The sequence below is a fragment of the Triticum aestivum genome, chromosome 2A (genome assembly GCF_018294505.1).
Source record: "Triticum aestivum cultivar Chinese Spring chromosome 2A, IWGSC CS RefSeq v2.1, whole genome shotgun sequence".
NCBI classification, from domain to species: domain Eukaryota; kingdom Viridiplantae; phylum Streptophyta; class Magnoliopsida; order Poales; family Poaceae; genus Triticum; species Triticum aestivum.
In genome coordinates this window covers 502,071,346-502,084,163 of record NC_057797.1, presented here as the reverse complement: position 1 = coordinate 502,084,163, position 12,818 = coordinate 502,071,346, and positions in this window count along the sequence as shown.

Genomic DNA, 12,818 nt, shown 5'->3' with positions numbered 1-12,818 from the left:
TGCACTTATGGGCTTTGCAACATTCTTTGATCTTGATACCGCGGCCCTTTTGTGGAGCAAGACTCTTAAAGTAGCCTTTGTTGGGCATGTCGAGAACGGTCTCTATGTGGTGAATTTTTTGGAATGACCCACTAAGATCGTGACTTGCCTAATGGCTAAAGTTGATGTGGGTTGGCTTTGGCATCGCCGACTAGCCCATGTCAATATGAGATCTTTGCAAAGTCTCTTCAAAGGTGACCACGTGCGCGGACTAAGAAATGTGATTTTTTCCAAAGGTCGTGCTTGCAATGCCTGTATCGAAGGAAAGCTTCATGGAATGGCTCACCGTCCATCGACTATCGTCTACTCAAAGAGGCCCTTGGAGCTCTTCACATGGATCTCTTTGGTCCTACATCCTTTGATAGTCTTGGTGGAAGAAAGTATTGCTTGGTGATAGTGGATGACTACTCAAGATACACATGGGTATACTTCTTCAAGAGGAAGAGTGAGACTCAACAAACCGTGATGAACTTTGAAAATGAAGCTAAACGTCAACATAATGCAAAGATCTTGATGATTAGAAGTGACAACGGCACCAAGTTCAAGAACTACACCTTGGATGAGTTTCTTAGTGACGAGGGGATCAAGCACCAATATGTCACACCCTATACCCCTCAACAAAATGTTGTGGAGGAGAGGAAGAACCGGACGTTGATGGATGCGGCAAGGACCATGATGGCGGAATTCAAGTCTCCGTACAACTTTTGGGATGAAGCTATCAACACCGCATGTCATGCATCCAATAGGATCTACCTCCGTAAAGGCTTGAACAAGACTCCATATGAGATACTTACCGACAACAAGCCCAATCTCAAGTACTTACTAGTGTTCGGTTGTTAGTGTTTCATTCTCAAGAAAGGTGTTCATTTGTCTAAATTTGAACCTAGAGCTCAAGAGGGCATATTTGTTGGTTATGCTACAAACTATCATGCTTACTGTGTCCTCAACAAGTCCACCGGACTCATTGAGGAGACGTGTAACGTGGAGTTTGATGAGAATAACGTCTCCCAAGTGGAGCAAAGTGGTCTTTGTGATGTAGGTGATGAAATTCCTCCTCAAGCTATAAGAAGAATGGGGATTGGTAAAATACTCCCCATTGAGGAACCCCTTGTGGCCGAAGGAAAAGGACAATGCTATACTCAAGTGGACCCATCACCTACACTAGACCCACACGCTTCTGAAGAACAAAATGAAGGCCCTCAACCCAATGAACAAGATCAAGGCCAAGATCAACTCCATGGAGGTGGTGATGCGCCAAATGATGCCCAAGATCAAGTTCATGCCTCCGAGCATGCTCAAGGTTAAGAGCAAGCTCAAGACGATGCTCAAGATCAAGAGCCAACTCAATGTCAAGAGCAAGCTCAAGACGGTTCTCATGATAAAGAGCAAGCTCAAGATTAAGAGCAAACTCAAGACGGTGCTCAAGATGTGCAAGATGATCCTTAAATGCCCATTCGGGAACTTTTGGAGCGTCGTGCCGCTAAGGTGGCTTCCGAGCTAAAGCATAAACAACATGTCATGGAGAATGTGCTTGGAAGCTTGAGAAAAGGGGTAACTACTCGCAAACAATTGTCAAACTTTTGTGAGCATCACGCGTTTGTTTTGTGTGTTGAACCCCAAAAGGTACATGAGGCACTTGATGATGAGGATTGGCTGAAGCAATGCACGATGAACTCAACAACTTTGAGTGCAATCAAGTATGGGATTTAGTGCCAAGGATAATAGAGGAACATAATGTCAGTGGAGCCAAATGGCTCTTCAAGAACAAGCAAGATCCAAATGGTGTAGTTGTTTGAAACAAGGAAAGATTGATGGCACAAGGCTAATCCCAAGTCGAGGGTATCGACTATGGTGAAACCTTTGCCCCCGTTGTTAGTCTTGAATCTATTCGCATGTTGCTTGCTTATGCCTCTCATCATGACTTTAAATTGCAACAAATGGATGTGAAAAGTGCATTTCTTAATGGTACTTTGAATGAGTTGGTATATGTCAAACAACCTCCAGGATTCGAGGATCCCAAGTTTCCCACTCATGTATACAAACTCAAAAAGGCACTATGTGGCCTTAAGCAAGCCCCACGTGCATGGTATGAGCACCTTACTGAGTTGTTGCAAGATCGTGGGTTTGAAATTGGGAAAATAGATCCCACTCTTTTTACTAAGAGGGTCAAAGGGGATTTCTTCATATGCCAACTATATGTTGATGATATTATCTTTGGTTCTCCTAACGTATCTTTCAATGAGGAGTTTGCCACACTAATGACCGAGAAGTTTAAGATGTCTATGATGGGAGAGTTGACGTTCTTTCTCGGGTTCGAAGTCAAGCAAAGAAGAGAAGGAACATTCATCAACCAAGCCAAGTACACCCAAGACATGCTCAAGAAATTCAAGCTAGATGATGTCAAACCGGTCAAGTTTCCAATGCCCACCAAATGCAAGCTTGACAGTGATCCCAATGGTAAAGTGGTGGATCAAAAGGTATATCGTTCCATGATTGGATCCTTGCTGTGCCTTTGTGCATCTAGACCGGATATCATGTTGAGTGTGGGAATTTGTGCACAGTTTCAAGCCACACCTAAGGAAAGCCACTATGTGGCGGTCAAGAGAATCTTCCGATATTTGGCTCATACCCCAAACTTTGGCTCATGGTACCGAAAAGGAGCAAACTTTGATCTCATTGGTTACTCGGACTTGGATTGGGCAGGAGATTGTGTGGATAGGAAGTCAACTTCCGGAGGGTGCCAATTCCTTGGTCGCTCTTTGGTAAGTTGGTCTTCAAAGAAGCAAAATTGTGTATCTCTCTCATCCAGCGAGGCTGTGTATGTAGCCCTCGCAAGTTGTTGTGCACAATTGCTATGGATGAGGCAAACTTTCAAGGATTACGGTGTCACTTGTGACAAAGTGCCTCTTCTATGTGACAATGAAAGTGCTATCAAGATTTCTCATAACCCGGTGCAACATAGCAAGATGAAGCATATTGAGATTCATCATCATTTCATTAGGGACCACATCAAGCGGAGAGATATTGATATCATATACATCATCACTCAAGAGCAACTTGCGGATATCTTCACCAAGCCTCTAGATGAAGCAAGATTTCGCGAGTTAAGGCATGAGCTAAATATCATTGATTCGAGCAATGTCGCTTGAATATAGGCACACCCCACCACACTCATCATCATATCTTACTCTAGATGTAGGCATGGATTAAGGGGGAGTGTTGTTCTCTCAATGAACTCTCCCTCCCCCTATTATGCCAAAATTAACCCGATCTTTCACATTAGCCATTCTTGATGGTACTTGTGCTTCAAAGACGAGTTTTGGTCATGGGCCCAAGGTTAAAATCTTTGTGGTGGCATACCAATTGACTCAAACATAGGTGGCCTCGGCCACCGCCCTCTCTTGAGAGGTGCTTATTCGAGTAGTTTCCTTAGGGTGTTGTTTGTGCTTTGAGTTACTCCAAGTTGCCCTTGGTTTATTAGTCTTTCGAACTTGAAGTATCTCTTTCTTGTGCTATCCTTTTTGTGTCTCCATCCGAAGCCTATCTCTATGCCTCAACCACCCTAGTCTTGCATAAGCCATCTTTTAATTTCTAGGTTGTTCTATCTCCCTGCCAGCGGTACTACCGTTGTGAGGGAGCGGTACTACCGCTCCACGCGGTACTACCGTTCCGTCCAGCGGTACTACCGCTTGTGCGGTACTACCAGGCCTCCTGCTCGGTTGTAGTATCGGGTCAGTACTACCGCTACTCCTAGCGGTACTACCGCTTAGCGGGACACTGTGGGGGTTAAGTGCCAAGCAGGGGGAGTTCTAACTCCCCCATACCCTTTCACTCTCCCTCCCCACGCCTCTCTCTCACACCGGCGACAAAGAACTGCCCCGACCGCCACTCCGGTTGGTCGATTCCTTGCCGTATTCAATGATTCCGTTCGATGGAGTCCTTCCCCACCACCTCCTCTCACCATGGAACCCGGTATTGCCCCCATTCGTTGTTCCTACGGTTCTATCTTTTGAATCTAGGCTTCTAGGGCAATGCATGTTGGTTTCTGGAGTTTTGGCTAAATCGAGGCTTGCGTAGGACGTTGAATGACTGTTAGATTGGAGGATTGAAGTCTTAGTTGAGCATTTTTTAGTTTGTGACCTCCAGTACTACCGGATCTGGGAAGGTCGTGTGTCAGTTCCCAGAGTGGTACTATCTCCAGAATGGTGATACGTCCATTTTGCATCATGTTTTCGGCAGCTGGAAATCTGGACCTGAAAAAGCTATGTCAGGCTACCTATTCTGCACAACTCCAAATGAGCTGAAACTTCACGGAGATTTTTATGGAATATTTAAGAATTATTTGAGCAAATAACTACCAGAGAGGGCCCACCAGGTGGGCAAAACCCACCTGGGCGCGCCAGGGAGCCCAGGCGCGCCCTAGTGGGTTGTGCTCACCCAGGCCCACCTCCGGTGCCCACCTTTTGATATATAAGTCATTTTGACCTAGAAAAAAAATAAAGAGAGGACTTTTGGGATAGAGCACCGCCGCCTCGAGGCGGAACTTGGGCAGGAGCACTTTTGCCCTCCAACAGAGCGATTCCGTCGGGGGAACTTCCCTCCCGGAGGGGGAAATCATCGTCATCATCATCACCAAAAACTCTCCCATATTGGGGAGGGAAATCTCCATCAACATCTTCAACAACACCATCTCATCTAAAATCCTAGTTCATCTCTTGTGTTCAATCTTGTTACCGAAACTATAGATTGGTGCTTGTGGGTGACTGATAACCCACAAGTATAGGGGACCACAACAGTTTTCGAGGGTAGAGTATTCAACCCAAACTTATTCATTCGACACAAGGGGAGCCAAAGAATATTCTCAAGTATTAGTAGCTGAGTTGTCAATTCAACCACACCTAGAAACTTAATATCTGCAGCAAGGTACTTAGTAGCAAAGTAATATGATAACAGTGGTAACGGTGGCAAAAGTAATATTTTTGGTTTTATAGTGATTGTAACAATAGCAACGGGAAAGTAAATAAGCGGAGAACAATATATGAAAAGCTCATAGGCAATGGATCAGTGATGGATAATTATGTCGGATGCAATTCCTCATGCAATAGTTATAACATAGGGTGACACAGAACTAGCTCCAGTTCATCAATGTAATGTAGGCAAGTATTCCGAATGTAGTCACGCGTGCTTATGGAAAAGAACTTGCATGACATCTTTTGTCCTACCCTCTTGTGGCAGTAGGGTCCTATTGGAAACTAAGGGATATTAAGGTCTCCTTTTAATAGAGTACTGGACCAAAGCATTAACACATAGTGAATACATGAACTCCTCAAACTACGGTCATCACCGGTAAGTATCCCGATTATTGTCACTTCGGGGTTAATGGATCATAACACATAATAGGTGACTATAGACTTGCAAGATAGGATCAAGAACTCACATATATTCGTGAAAACATAATAGGTTCAGATCTAAAATCATGGCACTCGGGACCTAGTGACAAGCATTAAGTATAGCAAATCATGGCACTTTCGCTAGTATTTTTTATATATTCCAAAAATAATCTCCGTTGATTTTTAGGTCATTCCAAGAACTTTTATTTCTACACAAAAATAACACCATGGCAATTCTGTTGAAAATAGCGTCAGTCCGTGTTAGTTCCATTCAAATCATGCAAGTTAGAGTCCAAAACAAGGGAAAAAGTGTTTGGAAAAGTAGATATGTTGGAGACGTATCAACTCCCCCAAGCTTAAACCTTTGCTTGTCCTCAAGCAATTCAGTTGACAATCTGAAAGTGATAAAAAAACTTTTACAAACTCTATTTGCTCTAGTTGTTGTAAATATGTAAAGCCAGCATTCAAGTTTTCAGCAAAGATTATGAACTAACCATATTCACAATAACATTTAGGTCTCGTGTTTACTCATATCAATGACATAATCAACTAGCGAGCAATAATAATAAATCTCGGATGACAACACTTTCTCAAAACAATCATAATATGATATAACAAGATGGTATCTCGCTAGCCCTTTCTGAGACCGCAAAACATAAATGCAGAGCACCCCTGAAGATCAAGGGCTGACTGGAAATTGCAATTCATGGTAAAAGAAGATCCAGTCAAGTCATACTCAATGTAAACTAACAATAAGACATGAAAATGACAGTGGTGCTCTCCAACTGGTGCGTTTTAATAAGAGGATGATGACTCAACATAAAAGTAAATGGATAGGCCCTTCATAGAGGGAAGCAGGGATTTGTAGAGGTGCCAGAGCTCTACTTTGAAATAGAGATGAATAATATTTTGAGCTGTATACTTTCATTGTCAACATAACAACCGAGAGATCTCGATATCTTCCACGCTACACACATTATAGGCGGTTCCCAAGCAGAATGGTAAAATTTATACTACCCCACCACCAACAAGCATCAATCCATGCCTTGCCCGGAACAACGGGTGCCTCCAACTAACAACAATCCTGGGGGAGTTTTGTTTGCATTTATTTTGAGTTGATTTGAGCATGGGACTGGGCATCCCGGTGACCAGCCATTTTCTCGTAAGTGAGGAGCGGAGTCCACTCCTCTTGAGAATAACCCGCCTAGCATGGAAGATACAGACAACCCTAGTTGATACATGAGCTATTCGAGCATACAAAATAGAATGTTTATTTGAAGGTTTAGAGTTTGGCACATACTAATTTACTTGGAACGGTAGGTAGATACCGTATATAGGAAGGTATAGTGGACTCATATGGAATAACTTTGGGGTTTATGGAGTTGGATGCACAAGCAGTATACCCGCTTAGTACAAGTGAAGGCTAGAAAGAGACTGGGAAGCGACCAGCTAGAGAGCGACAACAATCATGAACATGCGTTCTCTCCTACATAATCTTATTATTGACCAGAAACTGAGTGAATAGTGATGTCTAGCCCAGAGTTTGCTAGAACTATTCCAGTTAAAATTAATCAACACTGAATGCAAGCATGAGTAGGATATAATTCACCATGAACATAAATATCGTGGAGGCTATGTTGATTCCATTTTAACTACATGTGCCAAGTCAAGCCACTCGAATCGTTCAAAGGAGGATACCACCCTATCATACCACATCACAACCATTTTAATAGCATGTTGGCACGCAAGGTAAACCATTATAAACTCCTAGCAAATTAAGCATGGCATGAGCAACTATAATCTCTAGTTTTCACTGCAAACATGTTTCATTCATAATAGGCTGAATCAGGAACGATGAACTAATCATATTTACAAAAACAAGAGAGGTCGAGTTCATACCAGCTTTTCTCATCTCAACCAGTTCATCATATATCGTCATTATTGCCTTTCACTTGCACGGCCGAATAGTGTGGATAATAATAATAGTGCACGTGCATTGGACTAAGCTGGAATATGCAAGCATTCAATACAAGGGAGAAGACAAGGTAATATGGGCTCTTTATTAGATCAACAATAATGCATATGAGAGCCACTCAACATTTTCATCATAGTCTTGTCCTCTCGACCCCCAAAGAAAAGAAAAGAAAGGAACAAAACTATTTACACGGGAAAGCTCCCAACAAGCAAAAGAAGAACGAGAAATCTTTTTGGGTTTTCTTTTTAATTACTACTACTACAAGCATGGAAAATAAACTAACTAAAAGCTACAACTAATTTTTTTTGTTTTTTCTTAAGGTTTTTCAAACACACAAGAAGTAAGCTTAAAAATAAAATAAAATAGCATGGATGATACAATGAAAAAGTATGAGCACCAATAACTAGCATGAGTGTGTGAACATGAATTTAATGTCGGTGAGGAATACATACTCCCCCAAGCTTAGGCTTTTGGCCTAAGTTGGTTTATGCCCTTGGATCAAAACTGTAGCTGGGGTCGTACTGAGGAGGGTCTTCGGGGTGCCACTGATTGGCAATCTCCTCCGAATCCCACTGATTAACAGAGTGACGGCAAGGATCAGTTAGTGGCTCCAGCTTTGGAGCTGATGTCAGGCTCTGGTATGCCTGAACGGCCTCTGGCAGAATAAGGTACGTGCCTGAAGATATGTCAAACAAAGAGGGAGCAAACAAGGTAATAGTCTCAATGTGTTTCTTATCAAACATTAGTCTATAGTTAAGCATCTTCTTCTTATTCTTAACAATAAAATCATGTGCTACCATGCTCTTATAGTCTAGCAGAATATGAGGCAACAACTTTTCCTCTTTCTCATAATGCCAAATAGGTATGTTAAAGTGTGCAGCAAGGCGTGAGGCAAAGATGCCTCCCAAGATGACCCTTTGTACGGTTCAGATTTAACCGTTTGGCAACAATAGCGCATAAACTGAAAGTGGTATCACGAAACAAAGCATGGCGCAAAATAACAATATCAGGGGCACTAAGATTTCCGCAGTTCCCGCGACCAATTAAGCATCTACTAGCAAATATTGCAAAGTACCGTAGAACAGGAAAATGTATGCTAGTGATTCTTGCATCGGAAACTTTCCTCGTTTCCCCTACAGCAATTGTATCAATAAATCCCTCCAAATCATTACGATGTGGTTCCTCTATGCTGCCCTCAAAGGGTATCCTACAAACCCGGCAAAAATCATAAAGCGACATCTCCTTATGCTCATCATATAAATAAAATTCCACCGAAGGTGGTGATCTCCTAGCATGGAAATGAAAATTTTGCACAAAAATATTGGTGAGTAAGAGATACTGTCCGCGCTGGTCGTGGAGGAAGTCGGTGAGGCCTGCATTCTCAGCAAAATAATAAAAATGTTCATGAATGCCGGCTTCTCTCAAGAACTCATCACAAGGCCATTCACATGGCCGAACCTCCGAAACACGAGGGAGATTATACTTGGGCTTCTTATTCTCTTCACTTTGCTTATCCTTAGAGCTTCGGCTCGATGAGCCCCTCAAAATTCTCTTCATCTTTTTTTGAAAATTTTAGTGACTCAAAATAAAAGTGAACCAAACTCAACAAAATTGATAGCAACTACTCCTACAAATGCCTAGAGGCTATATCATGCATTAAAACTACTCTTGACCACATAAATTTGACATGCAAGCTCAAGAACAGGGTCACCTAAGCAGCAAAAATTTTCAATAAATACAACACTAGAACAAAAACTAATTGGACCTTTGGAGGAGTCACAAACCGAAGAACAATCCCCCAAAGCAGCTTTGTGAATGGAGCTTTGAGCAAGGAGATCGAAAATGGCAGCAAGATGAGCAAGAACTCGGGTTTGAGCTGGTGGGTGATTTTTTCTAGAGCGAGGCAAAGTGTGTGTGTGCAAGGATAAGTGGAGGGGACCCACGTGGGGTCCGCGAGGCAGGGGGCGCCCAGGGGGTGGGCACGCCCTCCACCCTCATGGGCACACGGTGGGCCCCCCTGATGTGTTCTCAGTGCCAATAATTCTTAAATATTCTGGAAAAAATCATATTTCATTTTCAAGGCATTTGGAGAACTTTTATTTTCGGGGTATTTTTTATTGCAAGGATAATTCAGAAAATAGACAGAAAATACTATTTTGCTTTATTTAATATAAATAACAGAAAGTTAAAAGAGGATACAGAAAGTTGTGCTTTCTAACTTCATCCATCTCATGCTCATCAAAAGGAATCCACTAATAAGGTTGATCAGGCCTTGTTAACAAACTCATTTCGAATAACATGAAACCAGAGAAATTTCGAATAACACTAGGTTACCTCAACGGGGATATGCACATCCCCAGCAATAAGAATATCATATTTCTTCTTGATAGTAGGAATAGGAAATTCAAAACCTCCAATAGTGATTGTTGAAATTTTTCCTATAGAATTGATACTATGGACTTGAGGTTGTTTCCTCGAAAAATGTACCGTATGCTCATTACCATTAATATGAAAAGTGACATTGCCTTTGTTGCAATCAATAATAGCCTCTGCAGTATTCAAAAAGGGTCTACCAAGGATAATTGACATACTATCATCCTCGGGAATATCAAGAATAACAAAGTCTGTTAAAATAGTAATGTTTGCAACCACAACAGGCACATCCTCACAAATACTGACAGGTATAGCAGTTGATTTATTAGCCATTTGCAAAGATATTTCAGTAGGTGTCAACATATTCAAATCAAGTCTACGATATAAAGAGAGAGGCATAATACTAACACCGGAACCAAGATCACATAAAGAAGTTTTAACATAGTTTCTTTTAATAGAGCGGGGTATAGTTGGTACCCCTGGATCACCAAGTTTCTTTGGTATTCCACCCTTAAAAGTGTAATTAGCAAGCATGGTGGAAATTTCAGCTTCCGGTATCTTTATTTTATTAGTAACAATATCCTTCATGTATTTATCATAAGGATTCATTTTAAGCATATCAGTCAAATGCACACACAAAAAGATAGGTCTAATCATTTCAGCAAAGCGCTCAAAATCCTCATCATCCTTTTTCTTGGATAGTTTAGGAGGAAAAGGCATGGGTTTATGAACCCATGGTTCTCTTTCCTTACTGTGCTTCCTAGCAACAAAGTCTCTCTTATCATAATGTTGATTCTTTGATTGTGGGTTATCAAGATCAACAGCAGGTTCAATCTCGACATCATTGTTATTGCTAGGTTGAGCATCAACATGAACATCATCATTAACATTATCACTAGGTTCATGTTCATTACCAGATTGTGTTTCAGCATCAGAAATAGAAATATCATTGGTATTCTCAAGTGTGTCAACAACAGGTTCACTAGAAGCATGCAAAGTCCTATCATTTTTCTTCTTCTTCTTAGAAGAAGAACTGGGTGCATCAACGGTAGTTCTCTGAGAATCTTGCTCAATTCTCTTAGCGCGGCCCTCAGGATACAAAGGTTCCTGAGTCATTTTACCCCCTCTAGTCATAACTCTAACAACATCATCATTTTTCTTATTATTTAATTCATTGAGCAAATCATTCTGAGCCTGAAGTACTTGTTCTACTTGAGTGGTAACCATAGAAGCATGATTACTAATAAGTTTAAGCTCACCTTTAACTCTAGACATATAATCACTCAATTTTTCAAGCATATCAGCATTGCGTTTCAATTGTCTACCAACATAAGCATTGAAGTTTTCTTGTTTAACAATAAAATTATCAAACTTATCTAAGCATTGGCTAGCAGACTTATAACAAGGAATATCACCTTCATCAAATCTATAGAGAGAATTTACCTTTACTACCTGTGTCGGGTTATCAAGACCATGTATTTCTTCAATAAGTGGTAAATTCTTAACATCTTCAGCTTTAATAACTTTTTCTTCCATAGATTTCTTTGCCTCTTGCATATCTTTAGGACTGAGAAATAGAATACCCCTTTTCTCCGGAGTTGGCTTAGGAGTTGGTTCAGGAAGTGTCCAATCATTTTCATTACTCAACAAATTATTCAATCGCAATTCAGCTTGAACAAAAGTTCTTTCCCTGAAAACACAATGAGCACAACTATCCAGGTAATCTCTGGAAGCATCGGTTAGTCCATTATTAAAGATATCAAGTATTTCATTTTTCTTGAGAGGATGATCAGGAAAAGCATTAAGTAATTGGAGAAGCCTCCCCCAAGCTTGTGGGAGACTCTGTTCTTCAATTTGCACAAAATTATATATTTCCCTTAAGGGAGCTTGTTTCTTATGAGCAGGGAAATATTTAGTAGAGAAGTAATAAATCATATCCTGGGGACTACGCACACAACCAGGATCAAGAGAATTAAACCATGTTTTAGCATCACCCTTTAATGAGAACGGAAACAACTTAAGGATAAAGTAATAGCGAGGTTTCTCATCATGAGTAAACAAGGTGGCTATATAATTTAATTTAGTAAGATGTGCCACAAAAGTTTCAGATTCATAGCCATAGAAAGGATCAAATTCAACCAAAGTAATTAACTCAGGATCGACAGAGAAATCATAATCCTTATCAGTAATAAAGATTGGTGAAGTAGCAAAAGCAAGGTCATATTTCATTCTAGCATTCAAAGACTTTTCTTTAAGCTTAGCTAATAATATCTTAAGATCAGATCTATCGTTGCAAGCTAAGAAGTCTCTAGCAGTTTCTTCATCCATAACATAACCCTCAGGCACAACAGGCAATTTTCATATCTAGGGGGATAATCTTCATCATCACTTTCATCAATATTATCAGTTTCAGTAATTTCAATCTCTCTAGCCCTAGCAAGTTGTTCATCAAGAAATTCACCTAATGGCACATTATCATCAAGCATAGAAGTAGTTTCATCATAAGTATCATGCAAAGCAGAAGTGGCATCATCAATAACATGCGACATATCAGAATGAATAGCAGGTGTAGGTGTCGCAAGTTTACTCAAAACAGAAGGTGAATCAAGTGCAGAGCTAGATGGCAGTTCCTTACCTCCCCTCGTAGTTGAGGGAAAAATCTTGGTTCTTTGATCTTTCAAGTTCTTCATAGTGACCAACAGATATAAATCCCAAGTGACTCAAAGAATAGAGCTATGCTCCCCGACAACGGCGCCAGAAAATAGTCTTGATAACCCACAAGTATAGGGGATCGCAACAGTTTTCGAGGGTAAGGTATTCAACCCAAATTTATTGATTCGAGAGAAGGGGAGCCAAAGAATATTCTCAAGTATTAGCAGCTGAGTTGTAAATTCAACCACACTTGGAAACTTAATATCTGTAGCAAGGTATTTAGTAGCAAAGTAATATGATAACAGTGGTAATGGTGGAAAAAGTAATATTTCTGGTTTTATATTGATTGTAACAGTAGCAACAGAAAAGTAAATAAGTGTAGAACAGTA